Below are 19,166 nucleotides of genomic sequence, written 5' to 3'. Positions count from 1 at the left end.
GACACAAACAGTCAGGTGAAGAACGAAGGTGGTGTTGGGGAGCCCAGGGATGGGATCGGGTGGTTTCCCACAGAAACCTGAACAGCAGGAGCCAGAGACACAGAAAAGGTTCAGCAGCTGCTGAAGGTGCTGCCCAAGGTGGGGGCGCCTGGGTGGCTCAGTGGGTTAAGCCTCTGCTTTTGGCTCAGGTCATGATCCCAGGGTCCCGGGATGGAGCCCCGAATCGGGCTCTCTGCTCAGTGGGGAGCCTGCTTCCCTTCTTCTCTCTCTGCCTACTTGTGATCTCTGTCTGTTAAATAAATAAATAAATAAATCTTAAAAAAAAAAAAAAAGATGCTGCTCAAGGCAGAGGAAGAAGCGGGAAGGAGACGGACTTCCTTTTCTCGTGCCTTCTAGTCCTCTGTCTCCTGCCAAACTGAGCAGGAAGCCAGCTAACTCAGAAAGTCCTGGGACATGCAGTGCGTAGGAGTCAGTCCCACTTCAACACAGAGCAAGGGAAGGAGGAAAGTAGACTTGGGGGCTTGGATTGGGCCAAAGAGTGTCACAGGAAGTCTCTTGTTCCTCGTTGGTGAGCCTTAAGCCACTGTCTTTAAAAAGATGAGCAAACTTATGCTTGTTCCTGCCTAACAGTGTTTCCGGAAAGATACACAGGAAGCAGGACCAGTGACATAATCTGGGGACCCAGGGCAACATAGAAATTCTAGGCCCCTTGGTAAAATATTATTAAAAATTTCAGGACGTCAATAACAGAACAGTTAGGCGTCCTTCTGAGCATGAGGGCCCACGTGACTGTAGAGAGAGTTCACCTATGAAGTTGGACCTGATAAGAAACTCCTAACATGATTAACTCTATAAAGTGGTCCTGAGCACTGGGGAAGGCAGGGAGGATTTACTTATCGTATTATACTCTGCTGTGCATTGAATACATGTATCACTACCACAAATTAAAAATGCTTCACTCCTAATGAATTTGAGCCGAGATAGGCACAACCACCTTAAGGACACAGAGGGCCTTCCAGATTAGCAGAACTTGACACAGTAGTCCGACTGAAACCACCGATCTGTCAGGGGCACCTGGCCTTGCCGGCTCAGCAGGAGGAGTGTGTGACTTAATTTTGCGGCTGTGAGTTCAAGCCGAATATTCGGTGTAGAGATTACGGAAATAAACAAACTTTTAAAAAAAAAGATTAAAAAAAGGAAGAAACCATTGATCTAGCTCAAGAAAAAATACGTCTGTTAGAAAGGGGTTTCCAGGGGGCGCCCGGGTGGCTCAGTTGGTTAAGTGTCTGCCTTTGGCTCAGGTCGTGATCCTGGGGCCCTGGGATGGAGCCCTGCATAGGGCTCCCTGCTTAGCTGGGAGCCTGCTTCTCCCTCTGTCCCTTACCTGGCTTGTGCTCTCTCTCTTTCTCTGTCTCTCTCAAATAAATAAATAAAATCTAAGAAAAGAAAAAAGATTTAAGAAAGGGGTTACCAGATATTACATATATATTTTTATATTATATATATTAATTATATATATATTTTATATACATAAAATAATTTAAATAAAATTTTAATTTAAATAATTCAAATAAAATTTAAATTTTATACATATAAAATTTATATATATAGTTTTATGTAGCCTATATAGACAGAGCATTTTATTAGTATGTGATTTTTTTTTAAAGATTTTATTTATTTATTGGACAGACAGAGATCACAACTAGGCAGAGAGGCAGGCAGAGAGAGAGAGGGAAGTAGGCTCCATGCGGAGCAGAGAGCCCGATGCAGGGCTCGATACCAGGACCCCAAGATCATGACCTGAGCCGAAGGCAGAGGCTTTAACCTACTGAGCCACCCAGGCGCCCCAGTATATGATTATTGTATAAGTTTAAATTGATGGCCCTTCCTTCTCAATCAGTGGGAAGATCTCTGTCATTCTAACACCTGGAGAAAGTCGCCATTATTGGCATTTCTTGTGCTGCCAGCCTCAGAAGCAGAGTTAGCATTTTTGGTTTGCTTACACATGTCTTGGTCAGGATAGGTTAGGTTTTTGGTTTTTTCTTCAGGATTTTATTTATTTACTTCAGAGCGAGAGTGAGCATAAGCAGTGGGAAAGGGGAGAGGAAGAGGGAGAAGCAGGCTCCCTGGTGAGTGGGGATCCTGACAATGGGGTTGATTCCAGGACCCTGAGATCAGGACCTGATCTGAAGACAGACGCTTGATGGACTGAGTCCCCCAGGCGCCCCAGGATAGGTTAGGTCATGTTGCTAAAACCGATGAGCCCGACATTTCAGTGGCACGTAACAAAGACTTATTTCTCACTCAGTCTTTGTCCAGCAAGCGGCAGGCCACTACTCCATGCTGCCCTCTCTCTCCGGTCCGTGGCCATCCTCACAGTGGCTGAGAGAAGAAGGACCCTCGGGGAACATCTCCTGGCTTTCAGAGCCCTGTGTCGATGTGGCGTATATGACTTCCACTCGCATTTTATTGGCCCCAACAAATTGCATAGTCAAGCCCGAGGTCCGCAAAGCAAGGAAATACAATCCCATCCAAGCGAGAAGCCGTGAATCCTCATCAGCAACAACACCGTCTATCACAGCGCAACATGGCAGAAATCTGGATTAACAGAAAAACCCGTAGACGTGATTAGAACTCACCTGGCAATCTCAATCTCTCTAATTACACGTGTCCCTGGGCTAGAAATAAAAATGAGAAAATTTGTTTCCAAGTCGGTCCCTAAGCCCTGAGCTAATCACTGCTCATAAATATAAAAGCGAGACTAGAAGCATCCCTCCGAAACCAAGCAGTAAACGATCTACATTTTGTCACTCACCATGTGACGGGTTAAGCATCCACTTTTTATTGCCTGGTGGATTCTGCGCCCTTGATTAAAGTGTGTCTCTGGGAGAGGCAGCAGACCTTTGCCCAGCCGTCAGCGCGGTGCAGAGGGCATGCGTTCCAAGGGTGCACCCACTTGGATAATTTCACGTGCGCACACGTACTCCATCCTGAAATTTTTTTTTTTAAAGATTTTATTTATTTGTTTGATAGACAGAGATTGCAACTAGTCAGAGAGGCAGGCAGGGAGAGAGAGGAGAAAGCAGGCCCCCTGCTGAGCAGAGAACCCAATGTGGGGCTTGATCCCAGGACCCTGGGATCATGACCCGAGCTGAAGGCAGAGGCTTTAACCCACTGAGCCACCGAGGTGCCCCATCCTGAAATTTTTTTTTTAATTTTTTTTTTTAGATTTTTATTTATTTATTTATTTGACAGAGAGAGATCACAAGTAGACAGAGAGGCAGGCGGAGAGAGAAGCAGGCTCCCTGCTGAGCAGAGAGCCCGATGCGAGACTCGATCCCAGGACCCTGAGATCATGACCTGAGCGGAAGGCAGCGGCTTAACCCACTGAGCCACCCAGGCGCCCCATCCTGAAATTTTTAATTAGAACCAGTGTCGAACTACAGTCTCCCTAATCGGTGTTGCATTTACAAGGCATTCAAATACACTCAAGGAGTGGCTGGAAAATCCACCCCAAGGACAGCTCCGAAGTGTGGTGGTTCTCATGTCTTGGCATTCGAATAGAGAAACAGAGAGGTCTTGGAAATTCCAATGCCTGGAGTAGCCAGGCTGGCAATGTAGGTGGTCAGAAGGATGAGGAAGGGCACCGACCCTCCGACTCGCTGTCCGCAGGCTGCAGGAAGAGAGGAGACCCATAAAGTGGCGAGCCTGCCTGCACTTCTAAAGGAAACAGGTACGGTGCAGCGTTGGCCAGTTGTTGCTGTAGAGAAAAAAATTTTTTTTTTTAAGTTTCAAATCAAATTTATACGGTGAATCTGCTGGCTTTACATGGTGGCAGTGATTCAAAATTGTGAAATACTGTGTGGGCCCAATAAACACCTTCGCAGACTGTGTTCAGGGCTGTAAACCTGCTCTCCCTGAGGCAGGTGACCAGGGTGAAGACCTTGCAGAAAGGAGAAATCTGGAGGGCAGGAGAGGAGGCGTCCCCAAAGGGGGACCGTGGGATGAAGCAGAGAGCCAGGAGGACACAAGTGGGGTCAGCCACCAGAAGGCAGAGACCTGGGGGAAAAGACAGAGGTCGAGATAGGAAATTTAGAAAGTTGGTGACATGGAACCGCTTTCTTTGCTTTCTTTGTGGTCCACCATCGCGCTGAGACCGGCTCCGAAGAGGTTTGCTCTAAGTGGTGTTTGACTCTCTGCGAAATGCCCCTTGCTTTGAGCCCAGATTGCAGTCTGGATTCCCCCAGGGCAGGGGCGGGGAGGGGAGGGCAGTTGGCAAATTCCAAGCCTGGGTCTTGTGAGCAGGCAGAATGGGGTTTGAATCCCGGGTCCCCCGCTTATCTGCTCTAAGCCTTTCTGAACCCCGTTGCAAAGAGGGGATAAAGCACGCCATCACATCATGCCATATGGAGGGACTTCCGTGAGAAGACGAGACAACACCCTCAGCACGGGCTACACTCGTACTGTGAACCGACAAAGAGCAGCTGTCCCTGTCACTAGTGTTATTCGTACGGGGTTACTTTCATGTGGGATCGCAAACCCACAGAGGGAGAAGGCGCTGATCATCAAACACAGTAATTGCCCAGTAACAGCTCAGTAATCCATTTAAAACTTTTATTTCTTATTAGAAAACAATGGAACCGCCCTCCTGGTCTCTATGCCTCCACCTCTTGTGAGCTTGGTAGTGTGATTCAGTCCAGTGGGACATAACTTCTGCTTTACCCCTGTCTGGCATCTTACCTTCGGCCTTGCGCTTTTCCCCGTGGTGCCTCCCTCCGGCTCTTTCCCGTGAAGAGAGTTCATTGCCATAGTCTGTGAGCTCCGCGGAGAGGGAACCATGTGCCTTAGCCCATCCTTGTGCAATGGGGGAAGGCCTGCTGCCCTCCGGAGTGACTTCCTCCCTCCCTCCTCCAGTACTGTGCCATCCTCGCTTGGCTCCCCAGGGAGAAGAGCGGGGTTTCATCATTATGGAGGAAATAGCATGCCAATGATATTTATTTCGGTAATAGGAGCAAGTAGGAGACTTGCTCTGAGGAAGTAGTGTAGGAAGACTTCCTTTGGCTTAGTAAAGCCCACTCTATTTATTTATTTTTTAAAAATGTATTTATTTGGGGTGGGGGAGGGCAGAGGGAGAGAGAGAGAATCTCCAGCAGGCTCTGCATTGAGTGTGGGGCCCCACGCAGGGCTCAGCCTCATGACCCTGAGATCATGGCCCAAGCCGGTCAAGAATCGGACGCTTAACCAACTAAGCCACCCAGGAGCCCAGTAAAGGCCACTTTATAAAAGACCTTTTATGACCAGGTATAAGGACCCCAGGAATCTTCTGGAACAAAAGTTCCAATCTCCCCTATTCTTAGTCCTCTCCAGCTGAAGTTGGAGGATTCTGTTGGGAGTGAATCTAGGTGGTTCTTGACTAGACCTTGCAGCAGCATTATCATTTCAACCTAAAACTACTGGAATAAAATTACCGAAAGAAGTCTTCACTTATGACTCAGATTAAAATGAAATGAAACACACACACACACACACACACACACACACACACACACACACACGCAGGCACGTGCGCACATGCGCATACGCCAACACAGAATGCTGTAAACCAATCGAAAACAGTGGTTATTTTGTAGTGGGATGGGTGGCAACTTTTACTCTCTACTTTAAATGTTTGTGCATTTGTTTGTTTGTTTTTTTACAACAAGACTATTACTTTCATAATCAGGGAGAAAATAAGGTTCTTTATTTCCGTTTTGAAGAAAGAAGAGAAGAAATGGATGCAGCCTAGAAGCTGGAACACTGCAGGTGGAGAAAAAAGTGACTATTTAATGCTGGTTGCTGGATTCGAGAACAGGAAGTAGAGGAGGGAGGCAGGAAGTCCAGGAGAAAGGACGGAGGGAGGAAGGCTGGTGAGGCAGGGGAGCCCGCAGGCAGTCTCCCAGAAGAGGTTGGGTGTGTCAGGGCAAACTCTGAGGGCACTGGCTGGTCCGGGATGAATTAATCGAGAGTTGGGGGAATTAAGGCTCAGTTGTTTTGACAACCAGCCCCAAGTCAGACGCTATTTCTTATCCTTAGTGAATGTTTACACAGTGATCTCGGCCCACAGCTTCTGCCCTCTGAGTGCGACTGGCTCTGTCTGAGCCCAGAACAAGATTTTGAGCCTTGGATGTGAGATTTACTGAGAAAAAGTATAGCAGGCAAAGCCAACGCTTCCTGTCTGCTGCTCGGTTCAGGTAATCACTTGAATGCTTTCTAGGCCCAGGGGTCTCTGTGCTCCATGCTGGGGATTCAGAGGCAAGAGAACAGGCTTCTCTCCAGAGGAGGAGCTCGGAGGGAGGAAACAAGGACGTCTGTCCGGCTACGAGCTGCAGTTGAAGAGGTGGCTTGGAGGTGGAGAGAGCACTTGTGACCACAGGCCTCTTACACTTGCTGTCTGTGTGACCGTGGGCACAGGACATGAAGGGTCATGTTTCAGGATCAGTTTCCTCATTTGTGAAACGGGGATGATAATAGCGCCTGGATTTTAGGGTGATCGTGAGGATTAAAGAGATAATGTCTCTGGAGTCCTTAGCCCAGAGACTGGCGCTAGGGCTCCATGTTAGCCCTTGTTCTGGACACAAGTGCTCAGGGGAACCCCGAGGGTTCCGGGGAGGGGCCGGGGATCCTCCCACAGGGGACCAAGGAAACCACAGATGCGTGAAGTGAGTCTTGATGGAGGAAGTAAGAATTTGGTGGACAAAGGTGGGTAGTTTATTGTCAGCAAAACAAACGAGGCACAGAAATATATGGTGGGTGGGTTGAAGGCAGTAGCTGTGTGTGTGTGTGTGTGTGTGTGTGTGAGAGAGAGAGAGAGAGAGCGAGAGAGAGAGAGAGAGAGAGAGAGAGAGCGCTATCACCTGGCTCTCAGTGGCCCTAGAAACATAAGTTGGCTTCAACTTGAGAAAACCCTTCTAAACCAGGCTAACGGCCCTGAACTTTATCTTTCCCTTGAAGGCACAGGGTGTGTGGGGCAGGGTGGGATGAGAGAGTTAGCTGTGTTTTTGAGGTTTCTAAGCAAAGAATAACAGAATCAGATATATGTTCTGAAAAGTGGGTTCTGGAAGAGGGGTCCGCCCATTCTGTAGAGCGGCCAGTAGCCTCTGGCTGTTGTCCCCGGACTGGCCACTAGAGGGAGGCCTGGGCTCAGAAGTGGCACCACATTGCCTGAGGGGCTACCTGTACCGGCCGCTGAGGAGGGGAGCCCCAAATCTCGACTCACATAAGACCCTCACCTAGGCTGAGGCCGACCTGCCCTATTACAGACAAGGGTACTGGCAAGTTTGGAAGAAAAGACAAGACGTGCTGTGGGAACCTCCATCTCCATGCATCCGACAACCTACTGAGCTGTCTGTCTCCCTCCTAGGTCATTCTCCCTTTCTTCCTGTTCCTGCCTCTGCCCCACTCCGAGTGTGTGGACACCCCAGTCTGCGTGGCCAAGCTTTGCCCACAAGATCACAGATAGCTCAGGGGTGCATCTACTGGCAGAGAGATGAACCTGTGTATACCCGGAGAGAGACTTGAGCCATCAGGGAAGAGAGTTCTGGGGTCTCTGGTGGGGTCTAGAAGAGGGTCAAGAGCTCTAGGTAGGTACTTCCTTTGGCTGTGGCTGAGTCACTTCTCGGGGAGGGACCCAAGGATGTGTCCTCTTTTAGTCAGATCTTGAGTGAAAGCAGCTTGTGTTATTTCTGCCTTTATTTCTGCCTTTACACCCAATATTTGGCAGGGAGCCTAGCAATTAGTGGGTTCTCAGTAAAAGCCGTTTGAATGAATGACTTCTCCTCCATCTCTTGACCGGCTTCTTACGTGAGAGAGCCCAGTTACCTGTCCTTTGTGGAGGCTTCATTGATTTTAAGAAAGATCTGCAAGTTCTTTCCTGAAGAGATGGAGCCTCGTTCCCCTTCTGGGACAGCCTGTGAGCAGCTTGAAAGTGCGGATGTGCTGCTTCAGGAACTAAGTCATGAAGGCACTGTGACTTTCTCCCCTTTAGCCCTTGGATTGTTGCTCAGGAGAAGCAGCTGTTGTGTCAAGCGAACCCTCAGGTGGCCCTGTGGAGAGGCCTTTGGGGGGCGGGGTGGAACTGAGCTCTCCAGCGGGCTTCCAGGCTGGAAGCCCTTGATGCCCCAGCTCCGATCAGCTTTGGGTGATGGCACCCTGACCTCCAGCCTCATAACCACGCAGCTGTCACCTCCTGAGAAACAGTGTGAGATGATACATATTTATCATTTCATGTCATGACACGGAGGGCAATTTGCTATGAAACAATAAGGAACTACCACAGGCTTCAAGGGGACTCCCCCAAAGTAGCTCTCTTATTTCCTTCTCAGGTTTTGTGTAAGTCAAAAAATAAATCAAAAGTAAATATGGAAGGTGACGTGTCACCTATTTATTAGCGACAAGAGGCCAGTCTTCCACCAACTGAGCTGGCGGATACTGAATGGAGAATTCAGGCAGACTTACCCAGTCCTAAGAAACACTTGGTGGCGACAAGTCTCCCCTCACAGAAGGGTCTAGGGGGGGAGAAAAGTGACCAGCAGAGAGACAAGGTGTGGGTCTGAGTCAAAATGCCCACATGTTCTTCCCAAAATGGACAGTAAGTCACTGCCCATGCCCCTCCCCCCACCACCAGGGCAGGAGGAGCAGTGGGTGAAGAGAGTTCCAGAAGCTCTGATAATGAAGCTTCCTTCATAAGAAGGAAATGTCAGGAGTGAGGAAGAAGTCTCCCGCCTCATACCCTTCCCTTCCCTCTGTCTCTGGGCCTCTCCCATGCCCGTGACCTCTTTCTTCCCCACAGGGTCAGTACCCCCAGGGGGACTGCCACTCCAGGAATCTTGCTACTACTTTCATTCTTCTGCCGCTTCCTGTTGTGTCCTTGGAACTCTTTGTTAACTTGGCGCTCTGCCCACTGCTCTGCACATACCAGCCCGTCTCTCTGGACACACTGGGAATGGAGACACTTCTAACCGGTCGTTTTGAGACTGAGGACTGTGTTGTTAAATCGCCACTGGCCAGAAACATCTCCGCAGGAATACTGTGTAAATGTGACATCATCACTTTCTTTCACAAAGACCTTATCAGGGAGAAACATTCCATTTTATGGGTGGGAATGCAGTTCTGGGAAAGTATTTAACGGCCAGCCAGCAGTGGCAGAAAGCCAGGAGAAAACGGAAAATCCTGTCATCCTTTCTGACAGTTCAGTAATAATATGCCCATCCGTTTCATGTGTACAGCTACCTCAAAGTCTGATCACATTTACTTCTCAGTGTTGGGAATGTAGCCGAATATCGATGCTTTCTTCCTTTGCTCTTTCTCGAAGATGCACGCTTCTCACTAGTCAACACGCCACAGCTCTAGCCTGTGATATTCCAACATCCATTCCCTCCCAGTTACTTTAAAAAAAAAAAAAAAAAAAAAGCTCGCGGGGCACCTGGCTGGCAGGCTCAGTTGGCGGAGTCTGTGGTTCTTGATCTGGGGTTGTGAGTTTGAGCCTTACATTGGGAATAGAGATCACTTAAAACAAAACAAAAAACAAAAAACAAAAAAACAAAACAAAAAAAACCCCACAACAAAAACAGCTTGCCACTAATCTTGAGGTCATCTTTGACTTTTCCATCCAAATTACGTGTCAACAAAGTCCTCATCATTCTCGGATATGTCTCTTTGATTCACATTCTCACGTATTTGGGTTTACCCGAGTAACACAGCAGCAGGGAGTGTGGAATCCTAGAGTAAAAGGAGAAAGGTGCCCCTGGCTGTTTACAAGTTCTTCCCTCCCACTCTCGCTGCCCCTTTGCAAAGTCACTCTGCCATTCCCCTCTTCAGGAGGGGTCTGTTTCCTGGTCCCTTAAACTGGGCTGACTTTGGATTTGCTTTGACCCGCCGTTCACGGTGGCGTGCTCTTGAGGAGTTGCCGGCCTCGGCCAGTCCTCGGCTCCCGGCTTCCGCTCTCCTGGCCCAGGGACGCGCCTAGGGGGTCCTGGAAAGAAGCTGGCTTCTTGCCCTGCAGCGAGAGGCCATGGAAGCTGAGGCCACCTGACTGGTGGCCCCCACCCATCCCTGCAGCTGAGTCCGAGCAGGTGGGGGGCGGGACGGGGAACCCAGCGCAGGAGTGACCTAGGCAACCCCTGGAATCAGGAAAGAGAACAGGGTTTGGGGGGTTTTGATTCTCTAGCTTGGACGAGGTTGTTAGGTGGTAAAGGAGAACTGGGCCACCTCCACCAGCCCTCTCCTGCTCCCCTCTTCCCAGACCACTGTAAACACCCTGGGTACATAACTGCATGGACTAAAACATGGAAGTGTGATGGCGTGTGCTCGTGCGGCCACAGATGGATTACATCACTCTTAAATCTCTGCAGAGCCCGTCGTTGTGCTGACGTCCTGCCCTTTATTTACCCATTCCTAGTTCACGGACACGGAGGCTGTTTCTGATTCTCGCTGCTGCAAGGAGCGGCCGGTGCCCGTCCTCGTGCCTTCCCGCCTCCCCGCTCCAACCCACCCTGCGCGCCCCTGGGAGGAAGCCGGGGCCAGGGACAGGGCAGGAGTCGGAGCGCAGGAGCCTCTGGGTAACCCCCTTTCCTCTAGGGAAAGAGGGCAGCGCGCGCAGCGGAGCCCCCGCCGGTCCTCTCCCCTTGCCTGTCGTCCCGGGCACGATAAACCCGCTGGAGAGGAGCCAGGGGAGGTTTATAAAGGAGCGGAGATGCGTGCGCTAGGAGCGCCGGAAAGCAGACGCCCCCTCCCCGCACCCTCCCACCCGCAGGCTCCTCCGCGGGGGACTGTCCCCGAGGCTGTGCCCTCCTCGGCGCTCCCCGGGCCCCCTCTGCTGTCCCGGGGCGCTTCTGCCCCCCGCGTGATTGGCCGTGGTGTTGCAGGAAAGGGCGTGAGGGCGGGTGTCTGGGCCGGGGGAGGAGGCGAGTGGCGTGGGCTGCTGACAGCGCGCTCTGTGCCTCCGTGTGGATGTGACCAAACTCGGGGATGTGCTGCTGTTCAGTGAAGCGAGGCATCGCCATGGCAACCCAGCTCTCTGCTCCCAGCCAGATGCCAGAGCCCTTAAATTATATTTTTCTGGCTGAAAGCACCTCAACTGCCTCCGGTCTCCAAAGCAATGGGACTGTGGGGGCACCAGATGCTCTTCCTCATCTCCAACCTTTCAACAAAGCCCAAGAGGTGATGGGGGCTGGGGGTGGGGATGTGGCGGCTGGGGGGGGGGGGGGTGGGCACGGATGAATTTTGTTTGGGGGAGGGCCTGGGAAGAGCCTCTGGGAAAGGGGGTAGGGGGGAGCCCTGGGCAGGCCCCACTTCTCTTACTCCTGGTCCAGTGATTGGGGGTCACCATTCTCCATCACTTCATTCTAGAAGGTAAATTGTACAACGAACATCAGTAGAGATGGCCATCATTTCTTCCACTAATCATTTCCTTGCCTTCCGTCCATTGTCCTCCCTTTGAAGGGGAAGCTGTCCCTGGCTGCCTGGCCACAGCTGATGGACCGGGGTAGACAAGTGACCAGGAGAGTATCAGGCTGATTCCCTTTCAGCCGTTTGGATTTGGCTTTATTACCTACCGGCAACCAACCTGGAAGGGCAGGGACCAAAGGGGCCACTTGGGGGCAGCCCTGTGTAAGTAAAGTCTGCAAAGAGGATCTGCAAAAAAAAAAAGAAAACAGGCAGAGGGCAGCCAGGACCAGTGAGGGACGGAGAGGTGGAGGAGGGAAATAGTGCAGTTGGGGTGGTCCTAATGTCCTTCCTGATTCTGGTTCACAGGGAGGCGGGGGCCACTTCCTGCCCTGGTGCTTTTTGTCGTCAGATGGGTTTGTGTCTTGTAGAGGAATGATCTCTGATTAAGGCATCAGGAGTACTTGAATAGGGTTTGGCTGACAATGCTGAAAGTGCTTTTCTAGCCACATCCCTACTCAGGATAAGGAGTGACTGTCAGAAAAGGCTGCTTAGGGATTTTATACACACACACACACACACACACACACACACACACACACACACAAAATGTGGCTGCTACCTTTCTGCTGCCAATTATTTGCAAAGAACTTTTGTGATACACAATGTCACATTAAGAGTCTGACCAAGGGGAGCCTAGGTGACTCAGTTGGTTAAGCATCTGACTCTTGGTTTCCGCTGAGGTTGTGATCTCATAGGTTGTGACATAGAGCCTTAGGTTGGGCTCCATGCTTAGTGGGGAGTCTGCTTGCGATTCTCGTCATCTGCTTCTCCCCCGTTCATGCTCTCTCTCTCCGCAAGTAAATAAATTAATTAAAAAAAAAAGAGTATGGTAAAGAAAATTTTCTTCAATCACCAACATTGTTTCATTGAGCAGGTACTATGTACCTGGCGGTATTCTAGGGATCAGGGAAACGTCAGTGAACGTGACAGGAACAAGCCCGCCCTGAAGGAGCTTGTTCTTTGGAGGATACAGATGACAGAGTGAACAAAGAGAGACCAGCAGACACTGCGAGGGCTGTGAGCAGAGTAAACAAATCTCTCCAAGTGAGTTGCACAGAATCCACTATAAAGGTTTGAAAAAATCCTCAAAGATTTCCAGATGAAACAAAAGAGATCATAAATGGCCTTGAGCCGAAGAGGAGGGTTGTGAAGCTAACTCTGGCTGATTCTTGGCTTTTATGTTCCTTCTTAGAGGGAGCCATTGACGGTGTCTCCCGCTGCACCTTGCACTTGGCCCCTGATTGCTTATGTGAGAGTTCTCACTGTGGGACCTGAGGGCAGAAACGACCCCTGTTACATTCCTATCGCGTGGCGACTCACCCTTCTCAGATGCTCAGTAAACAGTCATTGGTGGATAAGCAACGGGGCCAGTGGCTGACCACCAGCATCAATGCTCATGTTTCTTCTACTCCTATAGACAATTTTCCCACCAGAGGACGCCTCCCCAAAGCAGGAGTTGGCTGATGGCACGGACACGGCATGGCTGTCTTCAGAGATGAGAGAAGTGTCTTTCCACGGCCCGAAACCCAGGAGAGCTGGCTTGTTCACTTTTTTGCAGCTGTTGAGATGGTGCCTTTGGCCTTTGCAGCACTTGGGCCTGTATCTGATGGCTGGCACGAAGGGCTGGGAGCGAGGAAAGCAGCCAGCCGCTGGCCGGGCACAGTTGTAGTCCTAGTGTCACTCTGGGGATAGGACTGTTAACACGTTAACGCGCCCAGGGATTGTACACGTGCACACTCCCACCAGTGAGCCCAAATCAGCAGATCTTACCTCTCTTCCCTCTGGCTCTTGCCTCAGAGCTAACGGAAATACTGCACCGCTGACGCTGTCTGCCCAGCCCTGTCCCTAGCACTCGGTGATCCTTTCCAGGGGAGAGCACTGCCATGCTCACAGCGCGGTTCAATGTTGACAGCTTATTGCCTTCACAAGCAAAGCCAGCTGGCATGTTCGTTACAGAGACAGAACAAGATGTCTAGCTACAACAGACTACCTAAGCTTAGGAGAGACACAAACATGACGGAGGCTGGTTCTCTAGCCAGCCCATGAGGAACCCGAACCCAGAGACCACAACGAGAGCCTTGCAGTAGCCGCCGAAACCCACTGCTCACTGTGTCACGTGACACAAGACCAGCTCTTATCTGTAAGGTTACCACCAGAGTTTGGAGAAAGATCAATCTCCTCCATTTCTTATTACTGAATGATTCTTTTTTTTTTTTTTAAAGATTTTATTTATTTATTTATTTGACAGCGAGAGAGAGAGATCACAAGTAGGCAGAGAGGCAGGCAGAGAGAAAGAGAGAGGGAAGCAGACTCCCTGCCAAGCAGAGAACAGAGAGCCTGATGTGGGACTCGATCCCAGGACCCCGAGATCATGACCTGAGTCAAAGGCAGGGGCTTAACCCACTGAGCCGCCCAGGCACCCCTACTGAATGATTCTTAATAGGATTTGCTATGCATAATTAAAAGGATTTACAGAGGTAATGCCTAAATATGCTCTTATAAAAAAAAATCAGACAACACAAAAGCATATAGAGTCCCCCACCACTTCCCAGTCTCCTTCCCACTAGTACATTAGGATGTATCTTTCCAGCGAGGTATTTATAAACAGGTAAGTGCATATACAGATAATAGTCTTATTTAGTTTTTAATAGTATTTTTTATATATACATATACATAAATGTTTTACACATTGGTTTTTAATTGTACATATAATTTTGCAATTTATTTTTCAAATAACCCATGAATCTTGGAGTCTTTTTCTATCAGCCATTCTTGCAAAGGGGTGCATAGTCTTAATATCCGATAGTACGTGAACCATGATTCAATGAACTATTTTCCTACTAACATTTGGGTTGTGTCCATACGTCTGTTCAGAGGTGTAGCAAGGAGGTCAGTGTGGCCTGAACAGAGTGGGTGAGAGGATCAAGAGGAAACGGGGGCCAGGGAGGGTAGGGAGTAAGATTAGAAAGAGTAAGTATTAGAAACGGAGTGAAAGAAATTAGAAAATTTGGGGCACAAGATGGTCTGTCTTTGTGCCATGGCCTTGCTCTGGGGTTGGGGGGCATGAGCATGGGAGGAGCTAGTTGGGAGGCTCCCCCACTAATTTGAGAGATGAGAGAGCCTTGAGCCAGGGCAGTAGCAGCGAGGCAAAGAGAAGTGGTTAGATTCTGGATATGTTGAAGGTAGAGCCAACATTTACTGTGGGATTAGAAGTGGGGTAAGAGTGAGGAGACCAGAGATTATCATCTCCTTGATTTTGCCATGTGGACAGGCACAAGTTTCCGTCTCCTGCTTGAATTTGTGTTTCCTTACCTACTAGCAAGGTTAGGTTCTTTTCACATGTTTACTGACTATATGAATTACTTTCTTAAGAAGTACCGGTTTTCCCCTCCTTTCCTCTGGTTAATGCATGATTTCCTTAACAAAAATCTCGTCTGTGAGGCTTTTGCTTGCTTATCCAAACTCTGAGGTTAGTTTCTCATTTTAGAAATACAGCATTGCTGAGCCCGCAGATAACCCAGGATTCCTCTTTACAGATGAGAAAACTGGGGCTCGGTTGAAGGAGTTACTCCAGGTCACATAGCTCAGCGTGTTGCCTGTGACTAAAATTTTGCTTTCCTGATCACCAATCTATTTCACTTTTCATCTGCTATACTATCTTATTAAGAAATCTTTTTTACCGGGTGCCTGGGTGGCTCAGTGGCTAAAGCCTCTGCCTTCGGCTCGGGTCGTGATCCCAGGGTCCTGGGATCAAGCCCCACATTGGGCTCTCTGCTCTGCAGGGAGCCTGCTTCCTCCTCTCTCTCTGCCTGCCTCTCTGCCTAGTTGTAATTTCTCTCTGTCAAATAAATAAAATATTAAAAAAAAAAAGAAATCTTTTTTACCAATAAACCTAACGAGAGCCAACAAAGCCGTTTCTCCATGAAAACTCACCTTTGGATAGCTGATCAAAAGGAATGTCAGTAAAAATGTACTAGCCAAGCTAAGCCACTGGATTTGCACCGCTTTTTTTCACTGTAACCTTTGAAAGGCGGGGTGTCTTTCCTGCCTGGCCCTCCGGTCGCTGGGCCACACTGAGATCAATAATCATTTGGCTCCTTTCCACCTCATTACCGTTCTAATTTGCCTTCGTCGAATCTACCGAAGGTGTGAGTGTAATTTTTTTTCCTACTCTATTAAACCAACCTTTTGGATTAAGGGAAAAGAGAAGAGGGATAAGAACGGCTTATCTTAGTGAAAAAGGAATTGGGAAAATCGGAACACGGCAAGCCAATTCTTGCTGAGCTGGGCTTGGTCAGCAACTCAGCGGTCTCACTGAGGGCCTGGGGTCCTTCTAGGAAAAAGCGGAGGCAGGGGGCTGGAAACAGGCAAGCAGCTCTACTGAAGTAATAAGCAGAGTCCCAAGAGGACCTACCTTAGCCTGAGAGTTTTTAAAAGTAAGTTCTATGTCCAGAATGGGGCTTGAACCACGACCCTGAGATCTGGAGTCCCACGTGCCACTGACTGGCCAGCCAGACATATTTGAAAGCAGGAGGATCAGAAAGACTGAAAGGATCCAGAGTGGACTGGATGTGATGAGGGCACATACTTGGAAAGGTGAGTGGACACTTGCCAAAGCTGCTGGGGCTGAGCAGCGTGGGCACTGGATCTGCCCCCTTCTAAAGGAGCACAAAGGCCTTCTTCGAAAGAGCAGTTATGGGACACCTGGGCGGCTCAGTGGGTTAAGCCTCTGCCTTCAGCTCAGCAGGGAGTCTGCCTCCCCTCCTCTCCCTCTGCCTGCCTCTCTGCCTACTTGTGATCCCTGTCAAATAAATAAATAAAATCTTTTAAAAAATTTAGAAAATAAAAGAGGAGTTATGCTGGGTACAGAAAATTTAGAAGATGCTAGACTACTCTAACCCTCTAGCCTTCTGTGCATGTGCACTCTGTGCATGTACACTGTGCATAGAAAAACACCCGCCGAATGCAACACATGCGGCGTTTAAGCTGTTTCTGTTAACCTAATGAGCATTTTCCTCCATTATTTAATGTCTGTATGACATGACTGATAGTGCCATATAGTATTTTTTTTTTTTAAAGATTTTATTTATTTGACAGAGAGAGAAACATTGAGAGAGGGAACACAAGCAGGGGGAGTGGGAGAGGGAGAAGCAGGCTTCCTGCCCGAGCATGGAGCCCAATACGGGGCTCGATTCCAGGACCTTGGGATCATGACCTGAGCCGAAGGCAGTGGCCTAACCCACTGAGCCACCCAGGCGCCCTGCCATATAGTATTTTATTACATAAAAATTTTCCTCAAAGAAGCCTCTTTTGTTAGACCATGTTGATGTTCCTGGATTTGGAGACTGACAGATTTCAGGTAGAGGTAGAATTACCAGGTTAGAGTATTTCTTAAGGAAACACACACACACACACACAAAACCAAGACCCCCCCCAAACCCATGAACATTTATTCTTTAAAAGAGAAAGATTTCAAAAGATTTTCAATGTTGGGAGGAAACTCAGAAATACAGAAAAAGAACAACTAAATATCAACTATAATCCCACCATCATTCATGTTTTGGTATATGCCTATCCTTTGAGTTTTTTTTTTTTTTAAAGATTTTTTATTTATTTATTTGATAGAGAGAGATCACAAGTAGGCAGAAAGTCAGGCAGAGAGAGAGAGAGGAGGAAGCAGGCTCCCTGTTGAGCAGAGAGCCCGATGTGGGGCTCGATCCCAGGACCCTGGGATCATGACCTGAGCCGAAGGCAGAGGCTTTAACCCACTGAACCACCCAGGCACCCCTATCCTTTGAGTTTAAAAAAAAACAAACATGTAAACATTGTATACAAAATTACACACGGTTTCATGACAGACTTTTCTTATTATAGTATGAGTATTTTCTCATATCTCTACCTGTTCTTCCGAAACTTAACTTTAAATGGCTACAGATTTCCCTTGTATGGTGATGTCACAGTCAGTAGGATAGAACCACAAAGGCAGGTCACTTTTTGCAAAGAACAGTGCCTCTTGATAGAAAACCGTGCTCGATAACCACTTCCCAAATGAACACAACTTCGTCAACCAACTTTCTGTTGCTGAAAATCATGCTTATTTAGGACTTCACTGTTACACTCTTACACAAAAGTCTTGTGGACGGCTCTCATGACTACTTTCCACTCAGTTCCTAGGAAGTAAGTCATTGGGTCGAACGGTGCACATTCAAAAATAGAATCAGGATGACATACAGCCTGTCATCAAATGACATCACTTCTGGGAGGACAAGGGGCTGGAGTCTGGGACTGCAACCACATGCCCACTGGCAGTATCATCTGAGTATCGGTTTCCCAGGCCGGACACTGTGCCTCTACAGCGCATATCCTACCTCGTGCTGAGTATCTATTCAGGCATTTTTGGTATCGAATACTAAAGGGAAAAAAAGATCTTCCCTTGGCTCCTCCCCCTGGTTTCAGGTTCCTGTCTCGGGGTCTAGCTTCCTTTCTCGGCATCCACCAACACTGTCCGCTCGAGGCTGGAACCCTCAGGCCCTGTGGTGTCCGCTGCCACCACTCAACTCTGTCCTGCGCGTGAGGAGGAGCAGCCCCAGGTCATCTCTAAATGAGCGTGACTGTGTTCTGATAGGACTTGACTTACGGACGCAGAAATCTGGCTTTCTTCTCATTTTCAGGTGTTACAAAATACTATTCCAACTCTTGATTTTTTCTCCCCAGTCACTTAGAAACGTAGAAGCTATTCTTAGTCCGTGGGCAGTACACACAGGAGGTTGGTCCGCACTTGCCGCCTCCTGACTTGGAGTGTCTGGTGGACAACTAAAACCAACCAAGCCTGGGGGATCATCCTCACGGAAATGGGGAAAAAAATCACCAATTTTTCCTTTTTCCTCAATTGCCTCATTTTCTGCTTACTGTGAAAATAGAGTCGCATTATAGAGCTTCAACGATATGTTCCTCACAAAAATAAATAAAAATTAGAGAACTTAATAGTGTAAGTAATTTTCCTCACCATCCCAATCAGCACATCTCTCAAGGGAGTGTGGGCTGGGAGACTGGGATCTACTGTTCTCTTGGCGGGATCATTTCCACAGGTTTCCCAGAGCACACATATCTCACTTTGTGGGGTTTGAGTTTGTAGTCTGAGTATGTACTTTTTCGGTACCACATTGTTTCTAAACACAAGTTAGCACCTTCGTCTGATACTCAACTAACTGAGGAGCAAACTACTCTGATGCTGAAGGATGGGCTGACCTACTACATTGCTAAACGACAGATGTGGGTGTTCAGTGGGTCCCGAATGATGTACACTATGGGAAAACACAAGGGATTTTTCCAGTGGTGATTTTAAATTTTAAATTTAAAATTATTTATTTAAAATACTTTAATTATATAAAAATTTTCCACCATACACTAAGTTTTGAGGTTATTTAGATGTAGTTATTTAGATGTAAGGGATGAATCTATTAATTTTTGTTCCTTAAAAAACAAGTATGAAAATATGAACTCAATATACAATGTTCCTAAGAAGAAAAAAGGGAGGACAGCGACATGCCGACTCAGCAAGTCTTGTCGCAAGCAGCAGGTATTCAAATGACTTCTAGACAGTCGTTCACACTGACAAAGGCAATGTTTCTGAGTCCATGCAGTAATAAAATACTGACACCATATTTCTAGAAAGGAGCACT

The sequence above is a fragment of the Meles meles genome, chromosome 6 (assembly GCF_922984935.1).
Source record: "Meles meles chromosome 6, mMelMel3.1 paternal haplotype, whole genome shotgun sequence".
Lineage (NCBI taxonomy): Eukaryota > Metazoa > Chordata > Mammalia > Carnivora > Mustelidae > Meles > Meles meles.
This window is presented reverse-complemented; position numbering follows the sequence as displayed.